The sequence below is a fragment of the Malurus melanocephalus genome, unplaced genomic scaffold, assembly GCF_030028575.1.
Source record: "Malurus melanocephalus ecotype Western Australia unplaced genomic scaffold, MMel_1.1 scaffold_164, whole genome shotgun sequence".
NCBI classification, from domain to species: domain Eukaryota; kingdom Metazoa; phylum Chordata; class Aves; order Passeriformes; family Maluridae; genus Malurus; species Malurus melanocephalus.
In genome coordinates, this window is record NW_026623396.1 from 369054 (window position 1) to 390420 (window position 21367).

The window sequence follows — 21367 nt, forward strand, 5'->3', positions numbered from 1 at the left end:
GATTTCTGTACAGGGAGCTGAGTAGGAAGAATAAAAGCCAATATTCTATCAGACAAAGAAGAGCAGCAGTGGAGGAACTGCAGCAAGCTTAGCACCCAGTGGAATTKAGCGTGTCTGTGTCTGTGTGTGTGTGAGTATGTGTGTGTGTTAAGGGAGGGGCAGATATTTCATGACTTTTTTCTGAAAGCATAAAGAAACCCAGCTCTAGAGTAAAGGGAGAATAAGACATAGTCACCAAAATAAAAATAGAGGAGATATTAGAGGGAAACAAACAATAAGCAAATAGCAAATAGCAGAGGAATGAAGAAAATGAAAAARAGGCGAAGAACTAAGACAATACTTTGGAACATGTCAGTAGAAAAGAAATAACACATTTGAAAAAAAAAAAAACTCATTAGAACAGAGTTGTTTGGAAACTTTTATCTGTAAGTAAGGACTTCTGAAATTCAGGACATTTATTTTACCCATTCAGAATGAAGTACTCAAGGCTTTTTTTCTTTTTTTTTTTTTTTTTTTTTTTTTCATTTCTCAGGATTAGCAAATCAAGCAACATCAGGAAAATATACATATTTCCAACCCATATCAGAGACATACAGCTGGTTTTTAATTTAAAAGAGTTCACTGTAAATAACTTCCAATTTTAGGATTTTGTCACATTACTTTTATCCCTGATGTACACATACATATGGATTCTATAACACGGAAAAAGAGGACCAAAACGAATTTTTCTCTAGAGTTACAATACTTGTCTTTAAGAGACTTAGATTCCCCAAACTCATCAGTTCATACTTCTGCATTTGCTTATAGAGTTAAGAGAGTCCTGCAGCCTCAATAGCTCAGCACAAGTACTTGTCTCATTCTGGAAGGAAGCTGCTCCATCTCATGCAGTTGGCCTCCACCAGGCATAAGTTCTTAGGACAAAATGAATTAACTTACACCCACTTAAAGCTTTGTAATTTGTACAGCAGCTATGTCAGTGCTCCTTGCACCTACAAAATTTACATTTAAAGTRGCAAAATTGTTTTGAAAATGCATCATGGTGTGAAATCCTTTCCAGGTCTTGTTGCTATTCAAATACATGAAGTAGACAAACAGTGTGTGAGAATTGATAAAGCACAAAACAAGAAAAAATATTTCTCTAAATAACACATATGTGGTCATGGCAAAAGAAAAAAAAAAAACCAAAACCCTATGTATATACCTTATGCAGATATACATAGATACCCTTCACTTTAAGGGTATTAGAAGATATGCTAACAATGGTTGTAGAAGATGTGCTTAATGCTAGAGGAGCTAGAAGTAAAAAATGCATAGTTAGGGCTTCATTCCAAGTCTGAATAACAATAAATTGGCCTTTCAGCTCTGCTGGATTTCTCTGGTGCAACACTGGCAGTACTCTGAATTCTCTAAAGGSAGTTGCTATAATCCAACTTGAATCCACCAGGTTAGTTGCCTAAATGTCTGAGAAAGAGGCAACGATATAAACTGCAGATTTTTATGCATGTTAATGAGATTGTAACAAAGATTATAGGAAAGTCTTATTTCATTTATTGTTTCCTGCAAAGATGCACACATAAGCCCTAGTGGATTTGTGCAAACTCTTCTCCTCAGTCTCTTTGCCAGCCAAGACAACAAGAGCAACCACACCAAACCCAGACAGCTCCACGCACCCACCAAGTCTCTGACTCTGGCAGCCCAGGAAAGATGCTTACAACAGATTTGATACTTTATCAGAACCTGATCCAGGTTCATGTTAAACCAAAATGTCAGTTTCCATTCCCAAATAAATTWAAAAAAAAAACACTTTAAAAGAACAAAGCTGTCCAAGTCTGCAGGACGCTGACGTATGATGAGTACTAGTTGGAATATCTTCTTGGAAATGGGGGTCCTTTAGCCTGACCAGGCAGGACTTAAGCTTCACAGCAAGTGGAGCTGTCATGGTTTCCTGGCTGGTGAAGAGGAAGCCATGAATTGTATAAATGCAAGGTTGTGGACACTGTGAAGGATGTCACACGAAAAAAAAAAAAAAAAAAAAAAAAAAAAAAAAAAAAAAAAAAAAAAAAAAAAAAAAAAAAAAAAAACAACCTGCTAAAAACAGCCAAACAAAAAAAGGGCTGTGAAAATAGAGAAAATTACATTTCTAGGAGATTCCATATTGGTATTTTAGTACTGATATTAAGGCTGTTTCCAGTCTTGTCAAGACTCATGCAGTAAATGGTGGCGATTTGGAATTTGTTTTTGTCTCGTCACCCAAACATAAAATGTTATCTCACCTGTTGGAGGCACAGTACCAAAGTCTTTCTTCATATAGCAGGTTAGCCKAATAGCTGTAGCCTGTCAACTAGGCTTTCCTAGTGAATAAAGTCAGGAGAGATGCACCCTCATTAAAATCTCAGTTAAACTGAAAATTCAACTACTTAATTTCAAAAAAAAAAAATCTGCAATTTATTTTTTCTTTTTGCTAATCCTAACCACAATGTTTTGTACTAATTAAAAATGCACCTTCATTTACTCTTTATTTTTGTCCATCTATATTTAGACATTCCAATATCTCAAGGGCTTTTTCACCCCCAGTGTCAATTGATGTCAGCTAGAACATCAGCTGCTCGACAAACAGACCATGTACTTCAGAGTCTAACTGAGGATTTAGGTGTCTAATATTGGAAATGTCAAACATAAGAATATTTTTCAGTGCCTTTCTGCCAAATCCTGCATCATATGCAAACTCTCAGCAATTTACAGCTCCCATCCTCAAAAACTGGAGCAATTTAGGTGTAGAACTGTATGCATTACAGAGGAATAAATCAAATCTGTTAAATGCCAGGGAATCTCTTTTTCCATTGAAACAGTGAGTCGTATGGAGAAACCTCAGAAATTCCAACACATTCCTGAAATGGTGTCCCTCAAAGTATCTTGGGTTACCCTCTGGGTTATAAATGTTGGCATGGTCCCCAGGTCCTGTGCTGGAAGAGAGAGGTGAAACATCTTGTTACACCACATCTGAAATCCTTGCCAATGTGGTTGCTGAAATATGCTACAGGGAGAAGAATTTTGATCATCACCAAATTTCCCTGAAAAGGAAAACAACAGAGATGATGGAGAATGTTAAGAGAGGACAAGCAATGAGACTATGAAGAGAAATAACTCTCTGGATGATCCAGATTTRATTGAGATTTATTTAACTTCACAGATTGGTTAAGTCAGGGGGCAATAAAATGCTTATTAAAATACAAATGAATTGATTTTATAGCCACTTCTATTTATCCATTAATCAACCTTCTCTCAGAATTCTGAAACATCAGATATTTAAGTGATTGATTGACTTCAATCTAGTGCATGACTGTGCCATCCTATTGTATTGATTATAGATCAATTCACTAACATATTTCTCATGTTCCTTTGCATGATTTCATTTGGGGTTTTTGTTATTCTATTTCCATCTGTATCCTCAACAAAGATTGGCCAAAGCTGAAGTGSCCTTAGTTCTGTGATACTTTTATACTGATATTGCACCATTTTCCTAATGTCTAGGTATGTGGCCAACAGCTTGAAAAGTATTTCCTATAATGGGGACCAGTATCCCCCTCAGATCAGCTGGCAGGTGATCTCARTCTTGTTTCAGACATTGCTGATATAATTATTGCAAATTTGCTAAGAATGAATACATGTCGGTTTAGTTTAATTCAGACATTTTAAGCTCTTAAATCTTGGAATGCATTTGCTCAGCATGCTTTCTCTACCCCATTATCCTGTTKAAACTGTTAAAGCCCTTGGCCACTCTTACAGCATAAATCAACATGCCAAAAGGCTATTCAAATCAACTAAACCTATTGTTGAAATTCTGTATAACCTTTAGAGTGGTGAAGTCTTTTGTTCATGGACTTTCATAAGGAAAAACACATAAATATTAAAATTGTGGTCWCACCGTGTTCCTAGGTGAAGAAAAACACACTTCACATGCTCTTAAATGTAATTTTGTTTAGGGAAAACAAAAGAAATTATCTTAACGTGGTAATTACATTGCTTCTATACAAATGAATTTCTGCATTTACTGTGTTAATCTTTATATCTTCCTAAAAAAAAAAAAACACCTGAAGCTTTGCTCTTTTGACACTTCTGCTGTGGTTCTCACCCTTTTTGATCTTGAAAACTATGGTGTATCTTCCCCTGATTCTGTTGTGGTATTCATAGGTATCCAGCAACATGATATCTGAGGGGATAACAAAAGATGTTGTCAACAGCCTTTAGAAAACTCGAAGTCTTGAAAACTTGCTGCTTGACCATTGTACTACTCTGATGTTCAGCAAGGGCTATAAATAGCTATATTTCTGGCTGAAATAAACCAACAGAAGCTATAAATTTGGCTTCTAGCAGATGCTCCTATTGAAAAAAAAAAGTCCTAACTACTGCTATCTTCACAATTTAAAATGCATTTTATTGGGCTTCCTGTCAAAGATATTTTTCATGTGTCTTGGATGGATGGCTTTGAATTAGTTAGAAGAATATCTGTGTGGAATCCAAATCAGCTGCAATTTGAGAATAGAAAATTAACTAAAAAAATATGAGGCTATGTAGGTAGARCAGGAAAATAATAGTACAGCTGATATAAAAATACCTGGTTAAAAAGCTTTTCAGGTCAAAATTTTAACTTGCTAACATTGCTAGGAAAAAAAAAGTTCTAGCTTTGCAGGAAATTCATTATAAACCATGTAGGATCWCAGCAAAAATGCATTGGGCTCTGTAGGAAACTACATGAATTTTGAGGCTTTTCTCTGGAAACTATATTTTCAATGGAAAAATAAATGTAACAACCCCTATTAAATGTAAATTATGTCTGTTTCTCTCTCACAGTACCTAAAATGGGAAACACACTAGGAAATATGCCTTTCTATGGAAGACAGAAAGGTTTTGTAAACTCAAAGTAAAGCTTTACCAGTGAAAAAGAAACATGCTTTTTTACTTCTATGTTTTTTCCCTCAGAAAACATGAATTTCCTTAGCTGTCATCTGACAGCAGAAAATGTTACATGGGAGCTAGCTGGATTATATGCTTGGAAATTCTTTAACAAGAAGCACAAATCAACACTCTTTATTTTCCTTTTAATTTTACAAAACTTCAAATTTTGCCAATGATAATCCTTAGTGTGTAGTTATTTTTCATTTTTAAAACATATCACAAAAAAAGTTGTCACAGAACTTTGTTTTCAAATAAAACATTAACAAACAATTAAAAAATACAATTTGCTTTAAAAAATGTTTTATAGAAGAGGAAAGTAACATTTTGAAGTACAGTTTAGTTTCATTTTATTTGTTGGAAGCAATAAATCTCAGTGGAACCTAAGTATGACATTTCCAACCCACCATTCTAATCCAGTGTTTTGAATCCTAGAAATTGTCTGATCAGAAAGAACTGCACAGAAAATATGAATGATTATTTATGCTTACAATAAACAACAAAATACAATGAGAGTGCAGATCCCTTTATTTTTCTGCCCACCTCCTTGTCTCCACATTAGAAAAGCTCTAATCAGCCCTAMAATCAGTTTTTCAACACCACCATATGCGCTCCCCACCCTCACTCTTTGAAATTTCTACTGGGAACTTCCCGTCCCTCCCTCATTTCACACTTCTGGGGGGGAAAAAAATAAAAACAGCCAGAAGATTTCGTAGACTGACATTTTTTCATATGGAAAAGAATTCTCATTTCCAACACAAAGGGTTGTGGGGGCTTTGAAGGCATTTCACTGCAGAGGGCTGTCAGCACTTCAAACCCAAGAAAGGAAGATAAGCTGACACTGGATGGCTTTAGGTTAGTGTGGTGTCCTCARGAGGGATAAACTAGAGAAATATTGTTGTAGTCTGTTGTCTGAGCACTAGAAGAATGGCTGGACTGGAGCAAGAGGTGTGGAAGCTGGGCTTGATTCTGGAAAGGACTAGGCTGGGTGGCTCAGGCTACARATACCAGTAAGTTAGCAAAATGTTCGAGCAGCTGTCTACTGCCACTATTAACCACAAGAGTTACTCTTGGAGCTCTTGGAAATTGCAGTATTGAGTTCTGGCTGAGGAATGTGTATGTACAGCTGTCAATACTCTGTTTTGCCAAGGTTATTGATGGCATTGTGTCAGCCTTAAGCCCATTACTCTGTGATACATGCTTATGCTATAAGCAGTTAATAACATGGACTAAACATGTGTGGGACAAAGCTGCAAATCACTGCACTCTTCAAATCACGTGTACAATTTATGGTATATGAATGTATCTTCAAAGGTGCATACAACCCATGGATACATCTCCCTATGGCTGTTTCTGACGGACCTGTGGAAGAATTAAAATGCTGGCAGTGTGTGAACAGCAGTCAGAATGGGCAGCATGAGATCCAGCATGGACTTGCTCCACTGTGTGATTTGTAGCTGTGGATGGACAACTTGGTAACACAGGATCTAAATTCAGATTAAGAGACAGCAAATATCCTCCATGTGGAGACCAACAGACCAGCCAAATGTAGGTCGTTAGACACCAACTTCATACCTTTGCAGAGACTGTACTAAACACGTGGATATTCTTGAAAAGCAGTCACGGTGGTGAAGTCAGTGGTGCAGGCAGACAGTGGTCCTGTTATAACAAGATCAGATTGGTTGAAAAAAAAAAATAGAAAAAAATTATTACTAATTAAAAAATTAGACATATTTACTTTTCGCTATCATGGAGCACTTTTGCTTCATGCTATCAGTGTCTGATTATTCAGAGAATGTGTTGTTTTGATTTCCAATATATACAATGCTAAGGCTGTTTCATTTTCCCATTAACTTTTAACAAGGTCTCGCCTCCTAGCACTGCACATATCCTGAACACCGACATGCCAGGTGGAGAGAGAGAGTTGCGTCAGTTGTGTCTACTTCCACATCTGAAATTTCCTTGCTCTTTTTTCAGAATGTTCCTGCAATGCCAAACAGCTGAGCAGTGGTACCACAGGCACAAGTTCTTGGATGCCTTTCATGCATCCTGCCCTGCTTGAGAGCAGTGGGGTGGATCCTCCTTTGGGGGTCCTCTGATAAGAGTCCTAACAGGAGGAAAGAGCAGTTTATTAATTAAAAAAAAATCTAAAACAGAGCATATATGGATGTTTTTAAGAAACAAAAAGTGTAAAAATTGTGTTCTAGTTTCTATTTGAGTAAAGAACAGTAATTCTTCTGAGTATTTAAACTAGTGTATTGGATGGAAATTATAAAGTTATATTCCAGAGTCCTGTCATGTTTGTCCTAGCAAGTCTTGTCTTTTGCATTCACACTAGTGTGATCAAATAGTCTGGGGATTTTGAAAATAAACTTCAGTTTCTTTTCTCAGTAAGTCAACCAGTCGTTTCATGTTTAATTCCTTATGCAAAACTAGTGATAGTAATAAAATTCTGTGTCTCATAAACATGAATTTATGTTTCCAACACTTCACTAACTAAGAGAATATTCCCTTATAGAAATTTGAAATTAAGAATCACAAGTTCATTATTTTTATAATGCAAAAATGTATTGTTTCATTTAGTTCTTCAACTCTGGTAAGTCCTTAAGCTGTAAAGGAGTATTTTAATGTTTAAAAAWTGAAGACTGATTCTAATGGGATTTCAAAAGTCTGCTGAAAATGAAGGATAATTTTGAACAGAGAGAATACTCAAAAATTTCTAATGGTCAGAAATCTTGTGCCAAAAGTTTTAAATAACCAAACCCTTTTCCAAGATTTAAAGCTGCAGAGGCACACTGGAAGTTTGTGTCCACAAAAGGCAGGTCTGGACCTCTCTGCCACATGGACTTCTATCTTTGATACAAGGAATACTTTGTGCTTCCCTGTGTGCTTTCATTGGATCCCGAGGCAACTAATAGATATTGTTAATTAAAAAGATTTTTGTACTTGTGTATGTATGTGCCTTGTCTAGACCCAGCAGAATCCTTTTCAACCACTGTCTGTATAACTGAAATGCCTATTTTAAAGAATAGATATCTGCTCAAATAACATATTCTTCTGTTTGTCCACAAGCCACTAAATCTAATTCAATTAACATTCTATCAGCTGCCAAAACCTGAGATTGGGTTCAGGTTTGCAGGTTACGTTAGGGCATCCAGAAGTGTTTTGTTCAGCTGAGTTCAAGATTCAAAAGTTGTGGAGAAATCATATCCAGTAAATCATATCCATACCCTAAATCATATCCAATGTACCTTAAAAATAGCCTTTTAATTTCTTTGTGTATTCTAAACTCTATCTCTACTTTCACTTTTTACTTTCAGACAACTTTTATCTTTCCTAAATGAAAACAGTTATCACAGGGTGTCTCATGCACCCCAATCCCCACCTAGGGGTATACTAATAGGAGGGATTGCTCTGTTTTCGATGGTGTTCTGGGGATTTTGCTGCAAAGAAATTTAACTGGGCTTTGATGTACCTAGCCAATGGTTTTCCTCAGCCTAAATAGATGTATTTTGGTGCAATTGTTATTTTACCAAAAATGGAGTTCATCTTAGCTATCTAAAATGTGAGTTGTCACATATAGCCCTATACATATGTGTTTTGGCTATTTGACATTTTGTCTATTCATACAGTATMAGGGCAAATGCTTTTAATGATAAAGTGCAAATGAAGTTAGAAATAAGAGCAAAAGTAATATAAAGCCACCAAGAAAGATCTTCAGTGTGGCAGCATTTCAATTTCCATTGGCAGTTGTAGAAAAGGTTCCTCTATTTGAATTTTCCTTCAGCCTACCAGACTTACTTTTTCAGCCTTCTTCAGGGAATCATGGTACACTTCCTATTTTCTTATTTTTGATAAATATTTTTGAAGCCACCACCACTTTCTCATATTCCTTGTATAAGATTTAAGTCCTTTGAGGAAACACTAATAACTAAATAATCTGGATTTGYTTTGCTAAATAAACACACAAACTATGTTTGTGAGAAATTTGAAGATTGTTAACATGAGGTGTAGACAGTGCAAGAGGTCACCATATAGCCACACTTCATTCAGCTACATTTCAAGCCCTTGTCCTTCTCCCTTCTCTGCTCTTAGGCATACACAGAGAGCATGACCATGTTCCAGATGCCCATTTTGCTTTTGGTGAAAGTGCTGTGAAGCTCCACTGGGTCTGTTTTGCCCCATAATATCACTGCTGAGAGGTGTTGAAGCCAACTGCAGAATCCCTTCACTCCGGAGGCAGGGGCAGACACCATAGGGATGGTTTGTCTTAAAGCAAGGGGTGGCACAGTCTGCCTGAGAAGAATCCACCAGCCAGGGGAGGGAGCAGTGGAAGGAAGCTTTGTTCTCAACACCACCATGTCTTCCTGACTCCTCACAAGCACAGTAACATTTTAAAGCTGTTGTTACCTTCTAAAGGTTAGGGAAGATTTGAGGATTACTTCACCAAAGAATAAGGTAGGGAAACAAAGTGCTGTAACACTTTTCACCAGCCAGCCTCTTTTGACAGTGCATTTTTCGCTGAAAGATTTTTATTTTTTCAATCTTTATAGATATCTTCTGGATTACAATGGAATATTTTAATATTAAAGAGGGGTCATTAAAAATTGTATTTATTTTAAAATAAATAGGCTATGGCTTTCAAAAATAATTTCAGGTGAGGAATACCTGTGTAGCACAGCTGATATTTTCAGTAAGTCGTATTTTAAATCTGATATCCACTTTTGTTTCTTTTATTCTTTACAGTATACCAAGTTCCTATGTCCAGGCAAAAGAATTGCATCCCAAATAAACATTCATTTTCACATTTTTTAATGCCATATTTGCAGTTAAACTATGCTTTGCATTTTGATGAAGTGCTGGATGATTTACCAGACATGAATTCCCTCACAGTCCTTTTCTACATTGTCTGCCAGACCATAMTGCTAATCAAGCTTTATGTTCCTAAGGAGTGGATTTAAACATGTCACATCTCTATTACACACATTCTTTTAACTCTCAATCACTCTGGTCTCAATTTGAGGCAGGCAGTCTSTCTGAAAGAAGATTAAGAAAAGATATTACTAGAGATAAAAATTGCTGTCTTGTGTGCTCCAGCAAAAGAGAAGAAAACTCCTGTGACTGCCAGCCAGGGAAAGGACTGAAACTTCCAGCAAAATTTCAGAAATACCTCGCACAAAATATCCATTTGAGTGATTACTGGCACGGAATACCTAATCATCAGTAATGCTGTAACATGTGGCTGMATAGAGTATATTCATATACACTGTTGCTTACTATTTTTATTCTGATCATATTCTCTTTTTAGGTACTTCCATGCTTTACAAGACCAGAAGGCTCAGCTTTATAATTGATACTGTTCTTCAYTACCTTTACACACTTTTTTTTTAATTTTCTTTATTAATATTTATCTTTAAAAGAACAAATAAGTGACCTCAAAACTAGAGAGTACGAAGGAAGAAACCCTTTCCAGATGACTTTGTAAGTTTTCTATAATGCCATTTTCACACTAGAGTCTTACTTAGGTGGTGGTCCTATTCTCTTAGGCACTCTACAAATTCAAAGATCCAAGGATATTCTTCTTCAGAATACAGCCTGAATAAKTCAATATTATTCCCCTGTCCCTTCTTATTTCTTTCAGTTCAACTGGATTTTATAGGAGATCTGTATTTCTGCAATCTGCCTTAGYTTGCAGAATACAGAACCTACTCGTAATTAAGCATAGAAAATGCAAATTTGGCTCTGTTGCTTATTAAAGGTCTTAATGCTAAGTTCAATGCTTTGGGGTGATAATTAGGCTCCAGATATGTTCACAGAACTATACATGATGCCTGCATAGCAGTAGCCTTGAGTTTGTAATATCTGATGACAAAATCGACTATCAGGTTTAATGAGGGCAATTTATTCTCATTATTTTTTGATTTGATCCTGTAAGGACTAGATCATATAAAATTATACTTTTTTTTTTTTAGTGATAATTTCTGTATGTAAATGCCTAGCTAAATATTTTAAAAGCAATCTGCTCCTTTTATACTAATTTCAATAAGCCACTAAGTTCTTGAAAAGCAGAACTTCCAATTTCCATTTCCCGAAGTATTGTTGATTTCTGCAACACTTTTAATGTCATTTAAAATAATAGTAAGTTAATGAGGTGTTAGGTTTATACAGCAGTSTTACAATACTGAGAATTTATCCTTCACAAAAGCATATAGAAAATGATTCACTAGAGCATGACATAACCCTCGAACAGTTACGATTTGCTGCTTATTTATGATGATATTATTTTTTATAAATATTTAGAGAAATTTAAAATAACGTGGTATTTGGCTTCTCTGAAACAATTACATCTTCCTTTATAAAGATCTATTTAAACTTGTTCCAGGATTTTAATTGACACTACATTTTTTTAAAATATTGTGGCTTTCATGCAGTGATCTGGATTTTTGGCACAGGTCTCAAAAATCAAGGCTAATTCTTAYTTACCTGACTGTGTAAGTAATGAATGTATGCTTTATACTCTTTGTGTATGTATATTTCTTGCACATGGGTAGATGTGAATGTATACATTTGTACATGACACAGACGTGTTTTAAATTGAGAACTAACTTCTCTTTACTCATAGCTCATTGCTACAGCTTGGGCARGAGAACCTTCTTAGTGAGAAATTAGTCCAGTTTTTTTATATGATCCATCTCAGTACATTTTTTCAAGACCTGTAACAACAACAAATCAGGATTTGTTTCTAAATTTTGGTTCTTTTTTCTTCTTTTGGCCTGTTACTGATATAATTGGCATTGCACAGATCAATTGATTAGTTAAGGGGTCTTTTATTGTGGAAATCTAAGACATAACTTTCTAATTTTGTTATTCTTCCTGTGCTCAGGCCATCTTTTATTTTTTGTTTGTTCTTTAGGTGTCTTGAAATGGAGTACTCCTTCATTAAGTGTGAGACATTTATCTAAGTATCTCCTTTTGAAGAAGTGAGCTGGAGTATTATTTTACAGAAAAGGCACTAGAAGATGATATCAGGAGCCTGGGCTATTCAGGTGCCAATGGGACAGTATAATCCTTGTAACAATTTCTGAAGAAGAATTTGAAAAGATTACATGTTTATAGAGAAGCCCCTCCTTTATGTAAATGTTGGCATGGCCTCTCTTGTACTGTCAGAGGGAGAGGTTGTATCATTTGTCACTTGATATTTCATTGCAGAAAAAAGATGGAATGTGAATTCATTTGTTAAGTGAGAGTGTGTTAAGGTGTGCTGATAGCTAGAGAGATTTTTATGTTACAGTGAAACACAATAGTGATCACTAGCGCAGACAAAAATTGCTTTCCAAGAGTCATCTCCCATAGGTGTTGGTACACTTGTTCACATTYGTACTGAGCAGTGTGAACGATCATTTCAAAGAACAAGAGTCAAAATAAGTTCTTTGGGTTTTTTTCCACTTTGCTGCTTGACAGAAAAGATTTTCACACCCTTCTGAGCTGCCATTCWGCAGCACATAAAGAATATTACAGCTTGTGTTAAGTGTCAATTAGAGATAATTACAACCCCAGTGACCTGTCTTGCCACTAAAACACTTAGCAGACTTTATCCTCYTTACAACATGGAGACTGTGAGCACAATTCTGATCCCAGTGACACCGTGGTAAATCAGGAGGCACTGCAGTGAAGCCAACCGAATTACAGCCTCGTAAATATGATGTAAGGYAGCAAAAGAAATCAGATCCTTTGCTTACATATTGGTTCCGATTTTACAAAACTTTCAGTTTTGTATCCTACTCTTGAGAAYTTTCAAATACAATGATGACTAGGGACATGCCATACAATAGATGTAGTGGGAGTCTATTGTTCCCCATGCCAGACAACAAGAGAAAACTAATAGGAGATAATCTTGTGGGAAATATTTGTAATTTCCAGACATAAGAACTTTTATCAAATACCTCTTCTTCTGTCATCTGAGGTTGTCCTGGGCTTGAGCATTCAGCAATGCCACAGTGCACACATCCTGTTGGTCGGTGGCCTCAGGAGACAGGATTTTCTACAAAAGTAACAACCCACTGGTCCTGTAGGACAGTGAAAGATTTCAGTACCCAATTCAGCCATTTATGATCAAAAATATATCCTAGTTTCATTGGTTAGGCTCTGCAAGTCTGTCAGATTTCTGACTCTTCCTTCTAGCCCTTCTGCCAATGCCTCATGTTTTCACATTTTGTATGCAGCAGGCAGCCCTTTTCTCAAACCAGTGAGCAGCCATACTCACTGCCATTCTTAATTTCAGACAGTTCATTTGCTATTTCCCTGCTTGAAACCCAGAGGATAGTTTTTTCCCTATAAATTAAACCAGGTGAATTCCCCAGCAGGTATGATATAGTTCCTGTAAGCAGAAACTTCCTGCTGTTATTAGCATGCCCATCATATTAACCACTATGTTTCTCCCCCTTTGCACRTCAGACAGGAATAACTTCCTTAACTGGAAGTGTAATGCACAGAATATTATTTCAGATGAGCTGTTGGGCTTCCTTTTCTATTTAACATGTGTATTTGTGAAAATTTTCACTTCATTAATAAAGAAATAAAATAAAATAAAATAAACAAAACAAAACAGAAAAAGAACATTACCAGATTCACACAGTCTTTTATACGTATTTGCATCTTCCTTCACCAGCATTTGCTGTTACATTGTGCAAGCCAGTAGGTAGGGAATTAATTCGTGTCACATAAGCATGTAGATATTTCAGGCAAATGGCTCTGAATATTTTCACAATTCCGTTGATTTAACTTTTCTGTCAGTCCAAGCTCTGGATAATGAAAAGCCCCACAAATAGAGGACACCATACAGGGCTGCCAAAGCTTTGCTGTGCAATGTTGTCTGGTTTTAGAATCAGTAACAGAGCAGTGTAGACTAATAGCTAAAGGCTATGAACTGGAGATGCTCAGTTCTTGAATCTTTTATATGCCTCTGAATCTCCCTTTCAGCTTCAGTTATGTCATTTTAAGACCTGGTTGCCTACTTTACTGCCACCCCAGAGCCCTTCCATGCTCAGCTTTCTATTCCTGTGACCTCATTTTCACACGCTGTAGCTGACTTCCCATTGACCTTGATCTGAGTTTCAGGCCATTGGTACCATGGAAAATCAGGAACAAGGCATTTAGGAATGTCATCGGTGAGCACCATGTCTGAAGTCAGTGGAATTTCCACTATTAACCTTCCTGAGCTCCTGCAACACTTTATTTGGTTAAAAGAAGGATATAATCTACCTCATGTAAATATTACACAGATCAATTAATGCTGGAGGTACTTGGAAGATTCAAAGGACTCAGTTATGTCTATCACAGTTACTATTCCCACCTAGCAACACAAAGCAATTTTAAACTAATTTATAAAACCTTCCCTTGCAAAGTGCTGCAGACAGCCAGTTCAAGTACCCTTCAGACTCACCAGCATAGCTTGCTGCTCAACATTTGCAGCATCCAAGTCACAGCTTAATACCTTAGCCCTCTTATAGAAGTATTTATATTTATGAGAAGRGTGAAAATGAGAATTTTTTTCARGGTAATGGCCACTTCTTGATGTTGAATTGGCAACCTGGATAAGTTGTATATGTGACAGGAACATAAAAGAAAATAAAGCCAGGCATGCCTGCTGTTAAAACAGTCTGGCTGTGGTTTTCTCAATTGAGGCAGCCAGGGTTCATATTAAATCTGCATTTTAAGCCCTGGGTTTCTGGTTCTTTTCCTAATTTTGAAAATGAATCATTCTGTGGTTATGCACTCCTCTTTCTGCATCTTTTTTTTCATCTCCATAACTGGTCACATGAATTTTTCTCTGCAGTGGGCCATGAACATCACGATTTTTCTTAATTCCCTTTTTTCCAAATTTTTTTTCCCACCTCTTCACTGCAAGGGACCTCTACTATATAATATCAATACACAATATGCATTTCAGCTTTCTTTAATATATGAGAAGACATGTCTTTGCCATTGGGTAGGTCTGAACAAAGMATCTCTGGCATGGTTGAAAAGCTTTTGTCACATTCAACCACATTTTACAGCCTCTCAGTCAGTGACATATAACCTTGTTCTAACCATATGTGTACCTTTAATTAAAATTACAGAACAAAATGTAGCTGCCTGAACAAGCACGATAGAAATGAATAAATGAAATTAAGAAGATGACTAAATACCATCCAGGATAAAAACAGTCAATAAGGAAAAATAAGTTCAATCATCTCAAAGAAARTGGGATCCTTTTCTTTCCAAAATTGAAGTATTCTGATAATTTACAAATAAACTTCAGCAACATGCAATACTGATTGCATCCACTCATACTTGAACATCCAAGTTGTCCTAAAATTGGGTAGCTGGCAGGTGAAGAAATGGAAAAAGTGGTAACTGTGTAGCTCTCCTTCAGAGGAAGGACACACTGGACATTGAAAAAGGCTCTGATTAAATAAAATCATCTGTGGGAGCTTATCATAGGAACCTTGTRAAGAGCAGGCAGTTATTGAGTAGAGAGGAACTGGCCCTGCCCAGGCTGGAATTCCAAGAGCTGATACTTAATATTTCTTCAGTGCTTCTGTTTATTATTTTATTAWGTTATAAATAATCTTTTAGGCATGCTCAGATAAATCTAGAACTCTTGAATATGGAGCAATTAATTTGGATATAGAAACAATTCCAATATGAATTTTAATGTGGAACTGGAACTGTTTTTTCAGAGTCATCACTGCTTAAATGATTTTAAARTATACTTTGCCTATAATTTATTCCTTTACCTGCTGGTTTTGGATAACAAGTAAAATACTAAAGTAAAGAATACTTATTTGCCATTTCCAGCTTTCTTAACACCAGAAAGGAGTAACAAGGCTGATATTTATATAGGAATTTGGAGARATCTCAGTATGATGAACAAGTTGTTATGGGTAATGATTGCTAACACTTAAAACCCAAGACAAAAACAAACAAAAGAGCTAAGAACCCTCAATAACAAAAAGAACTTTCTCATTAGGGAAGCCATTATAAAATGGCATGTCCAGGATTGTTGCAGTTCACAGCTGCACGCTTAAAAAGCTAGTTATTGTTAATTTTCTCCCTGCTTTCCAAGGCTGTCTCAGGTCTCTGTAAACAGGCAGCCCTTCACAGGATGCAAATTAGCAGGTTATAGCTCGTATCACAAAAACTGATGTAGCTGAGCACTGCTTCATATCAAACAGCTTCGTTTCTAAGTGCTGAAATGAGGCATCAAGAATTAAATTAAGGTTTTACACAGAATGCAACAGCAAAGAGGTAGATTAAGGGGAAAAAAATAGGACCAGTGTTGTAAACAGCAAGATTCAAAATGATTGCCTGAAGTTCTGCAGAACTTTTAATAAGTAGAAATCTWGCCATCTTGTTAAACAAAAGGCATTAGAAGTATGGTTTCTAATTCAAACAGTTTMGAAAGGTCTATACAGTTAACTAGTTTGGTACCATGCAATTTTGGCTCAWTCCTTGATACATCTTTTTCTCACATACTTTGCTCTTCTTGCTTTGACATTGGATACCATCAGAAAAATAATCAGATTGTGTAGCTTCAAAACCTCATAGAATTGAGAAGTATGATCTTCTGCCATCATTCTTAAGGAATTTCTTCCAATTTCTCTGGTAAGTTCATAATACATGCCAACTTGAGCACAAAATATGGTTGTGAAATTATGCAAGAAGTTGTTATTATAAAACAGCCAATTTTCAGCTTTAAAATCTCTATTACTGGTCTCGGATTATCCATCAAGGCAGTTGTTTAAAAGCAGGGATGTTATTATTGTTATTATTATTATTATTATCATTATTATTATTATTATTATTATTAATTTGTTATTTATTATTATTTATTATTATTGTTATTATTATTGTTGTTGCTGTTGTTGTTGTCGTTGCTGTCTTTGTTTTTGGTGTTGTTATTTTAGAGAGGCATAGAGAATTAAACCAAATAGCTGAATTGATTGACAATAGAATGGTGAGCATGAACTGAAGAAAAAGAGATTTTTCTTAATATTTTGGTGATTTAAAAAAAAAATGCTATTCATGGAAGTATTTTCTCTTACTGTAATATTTTTGGGACACTAGGAGAAGAAGAGCTCTACATCATGGATATCCTTCTATCTGAAGTTTATTTCTTCCTTTCAGTTAGACTACTAGATGCCTCAGTTTTCTGTAGCTGAACTTAATAGTGATGTTAAGTGCAGCACAACTTTCAAAAAAATTAATGTTCTATTCTGACTTTAAAAAAAATAGGTAGGACTGACATTTAAGACTATTAATACCAATAGATAATCATGATTTATGTTTCTTATAAGAAGCAAGATGTTGTTTAACCTAAAAGAAGCAATTCTGTAGACAAATTTCCTGAAATGATGGCAATATTTTAGAGTTAATACCTGGCATATTATATTATATAATATATATTATATAATTATATATAATTACCTGGCATAAATATTTTCAAACACTGGCTAAATAATTTGAAACACATTAGCTATTTGAAGGAATTTATCATGTATGAATTCTGCTTACAACATTAACTTGCTGCAAATTGGGTAAAAATTGGGTAAAAATTATATTGTACCTGATTGTTGTAAGAATAGTGCAACATTCAGCAGCACAGTATGAAATTTAGTGGTGTTTGTCCATGACAACATAAGTATTTTTAAATTTTCATGTTATTTTACCATGTCTCGTCATCTGGAGTCTTCTGAGAATCCTATCACTTAACACCACAGGGGCAGGTGTCCAAAAATGGCATGTTGAAGTCTAGAGAAGGAGAATAGCTAGAAAAGCGTTGATTCAACCGTGCAAATTCCCTACATTTAAGAAGACTGACCTTAGCGAAGCCTATCAATAATCAAGGACACAGCAGCAATGAAAGAAGAGGAAATTAGAAGGGTAAAAATGGATTTTCAAGAAAAGAATTAAAAGAGTTTTAAAACCAATACCCAGAAGCCATGAAAATACATTTTGAAGACGACTGTAATAGAACCAACAGATCTTCTAAATCCCTACAAAGCRGTGAGGAAAGATAAGAATACTGCTGAGAAGTTAAATGACTTTTTGCATTAGTTTTTGCTCAAGAATTTTTGGAAGATTACTATGAAACCTGCTGTTTTCTGATATATAAAATGTGATGCTACTAAAGCCCTACATATTGTAAAATGTTTCTTGTAACATTATGCGTAAGAAACAAGAGGTATAAAACCTCAAAATTATACACCCCAAAAATTTTTCCTTTTTGTATAGAAAAAGAGGAGAAAAAAAGCAGTGCCTCATATATTTAAAAAAATGGAACTAATGATCATGAAGTTTATTGTCTATTTCAAGAAGTTATCTGGATCTTTAAAATATCAGCAAAAAAATTTGAATGTTTTCACAATATAAGAGTTCTCAGATTGTCATATTTTAAGAGTCATAACCATGATAACATGGTTAATAAATTTTTTAAAATCCGACAACATAATTTCTTTAGAGTTTCAGAAATTCTCATTCCTCAGGAAAGTATACTTAATAGTTTCCTGTATGTCTGGGAGACAGCAGGATAAAAAAGCACNAAAAAAAAAAAAAAAAAAAAAAAAAAAATTAGGATAATGCAGACTACTCTCATTATAGGAAAACTGATATAACGATTGACTGAACTTTCTTATAATAGCTTCACTTACTCTTACTAGTGAACTAGATGGGAGGGCAATCAAATGGAAATCTGAGGAATGCAGGAAAAAATTCTGTTATTCAGCCAAAAGGAGAATCATGAAGAATTTAAGGGGAGAAGATGAACTAGATGAATGAATACCAGGCAGCAAAATTTATCATTGCTGATCATGCTGGAGGGAACTACCTGAAAAATGTGGGGTACGATGCAACTGTCTAAATTAACCTTATCTAAATTAACCAATGCAGCCCTAAGCATCCTACAGGTTTCTTAGCAGGTCATCATTARTGTGCTACTGAAAACAGAAGCAGCAATATACCACATTGCAGTATGTGGMAACAACTTGAATTATGATGGAATGGACAGTGTAACACCTTTATTGAAATCAATATTTTTCCWGAATATTATCCATAACAAAAGTGTACTTCAAAAGAGGATGTGACAAGTAGTTSAAGAGCAGAAATAATCAGCATAAAAAAACAAATAGGTTTAGATATGTATGTCATGAATAACAATGTTAAGTTGAAAACCTTTGTTTTTCCTGTTATAATCAAGAAAAAGAGGCACTTAGGTGGTAAGTGAAAAAATCTGAATTTGAAAAATAAAACACTTGTTTACAAACTGTGAGCAAAATCAGAAAAAGCTTTTCTAGTGGAAATAATTCACATAAAAATTTAAAAATATAGGAAATGTGTCAATTAAGACTACTTAATGTCAGCAATTTTTAAAGGGATATTTATTGTTATCTTCATGTTTTAACTCTGGCTATAGCTCTTAGAGATCAGTAAGAACAGGAGGTTTCTTCAGATTATTCTGCCTCAGAGGTATTTTAAATTTCTCTCAAGTACTTTGAGCTCGCCACATTAAGAGACATATATGACCTTTCATGGTCATTCCTACATTCTGGTGTTTCATAGCAGCATATAAATAAAAACTGATGGAGAGGAAAATCAGAAAGACGAGATAGAAAATACAGCAGAAATATATTTATATTGAACAGTAGTATCTGTCATTTTGCTGAGGGAAAGGTAGTTCCTCTTTTACAGAGCCCATGAAAGTTAGTGTCTTTCATCATGAAGAAGAGACGACTTGAAGTGTGACAAATTATGTATGAGAACAGAGCTGGAACTTATCAGGCTCATGAGGAAAAATGAGTTTTATCCAGTTAACACTTAATTGTGGTAGATTTTATTGTACACTTTTGTGTATATCATTACTTTTCATAGCATTCAAACCCTCATATATTCAAAAACAAACATAAATGTACTTGTACTGAGTCCTAATCCAAAACTACCTAACCTTCACTGCTCTTGTATAAAAAAAATAGTCTTTGAATCCAAGAACATGTCACCTTACTCCACCAACAGAAACCTTCTTTCCAGATAAAAACTTTGAAAGTAATTTTWGTCTAAATTAATAGCTGAAAAGCCAACCTGAAATCCAAGCCTTTTGGAAATTTAAGTCTGTAAGGCAGTCCTAGATTCTGAATTGTATCAGTTTTGTGATTTGTTTTGCAGTCCTTCTTTAAGATCAATTCACCCATATATGCATGGATTGCTAAAAATCACAGACTGAAAATTTCTCTGCAGAGTTAGAGCTGTAAGGCTTAAGTATATATTTTCTTTAAAAAATATTACACTGAATTCTTTTTTTTTCCTTTTTCAGAAATACATTAATTTAAATTTTGGTAATAAATCAAGTCAGTAAATAGTGAGGAGGTACAGTTTAGACAGCTATAGTTGTACACTAAATGAGTGATGAAATAGGAAAYGAGTCTGGTCAAGAGCTTATTGTAGACATTTTTATCTTGGATCAAAAACCATCATTGTTCTGCCTGCAATTTTCTAAATATTTTTATGCAATGTCTTATTTTCTAAATAGTGAAGCAAACACTTAATGATTCCTTAGAGTTGGAGGGCAAAAAGACTTTTTCATCAAGCATTGGAAAGCCCATATATATTATGTGAAGAGGATCTGTGCTCTCATATCTAAAGCAGTGTTCTTAGTCGAAATTAAAAGTATAATCTTAAAGTTTATCTCTAATTATCACTTTCAATGTACAATATAAGCATTCWATCTAGTGTACAGAAGATTACAAAGTCTTCTCCACTAGCCCAGAAATGCATTGCTCAAACCCACCAGTTCTCTGCTTTGTTGTAAACTACGAATAGTTAAGCATTTGCTGTGATTTAGCTAAATGTGCTTTTACCATGTGAAATGGAATCCAATTCATTGTGTACGTGCTTGTATGGGAAAGAGACACAGATGATTTGGTACTAAGACTTTTTTCTTCATTTCATATTGCTAAAGCAGTCTCTGGAGAAATAAAGAGGCTTTTTACTCTTATTCCTTATAATGGGATTCTAATGAGAACTTTAATTAGTATCATGAATTTTTTTCCTTACGTCTAGATTTTAAAGTAATCATGCAGTATTTCTCAGTCATGATTTTCTGTTGTATCTCTCTCATGCTMTTTCTCTAAGAGAAGTTTCATAGTAATATTTTAGATTTTGTTAACCCATTTTAGTGCTGTAATAATTGGAATCAAAATAGCCAAGAATCATCAGATTCTTGTAAGTAGCTTGATTGTCGATCACCAACTGGAATACTTTCTCAATTACAAGTGTGTGTAAAGATTCTGGTAGAAAGGCCTTTTCTCTATTCAGTGTATGCCTGAAGTGGTCACTGTAAGTAAGGTTATTCCTCCTCCTTTTATTTATTGCTTGGTTCCCC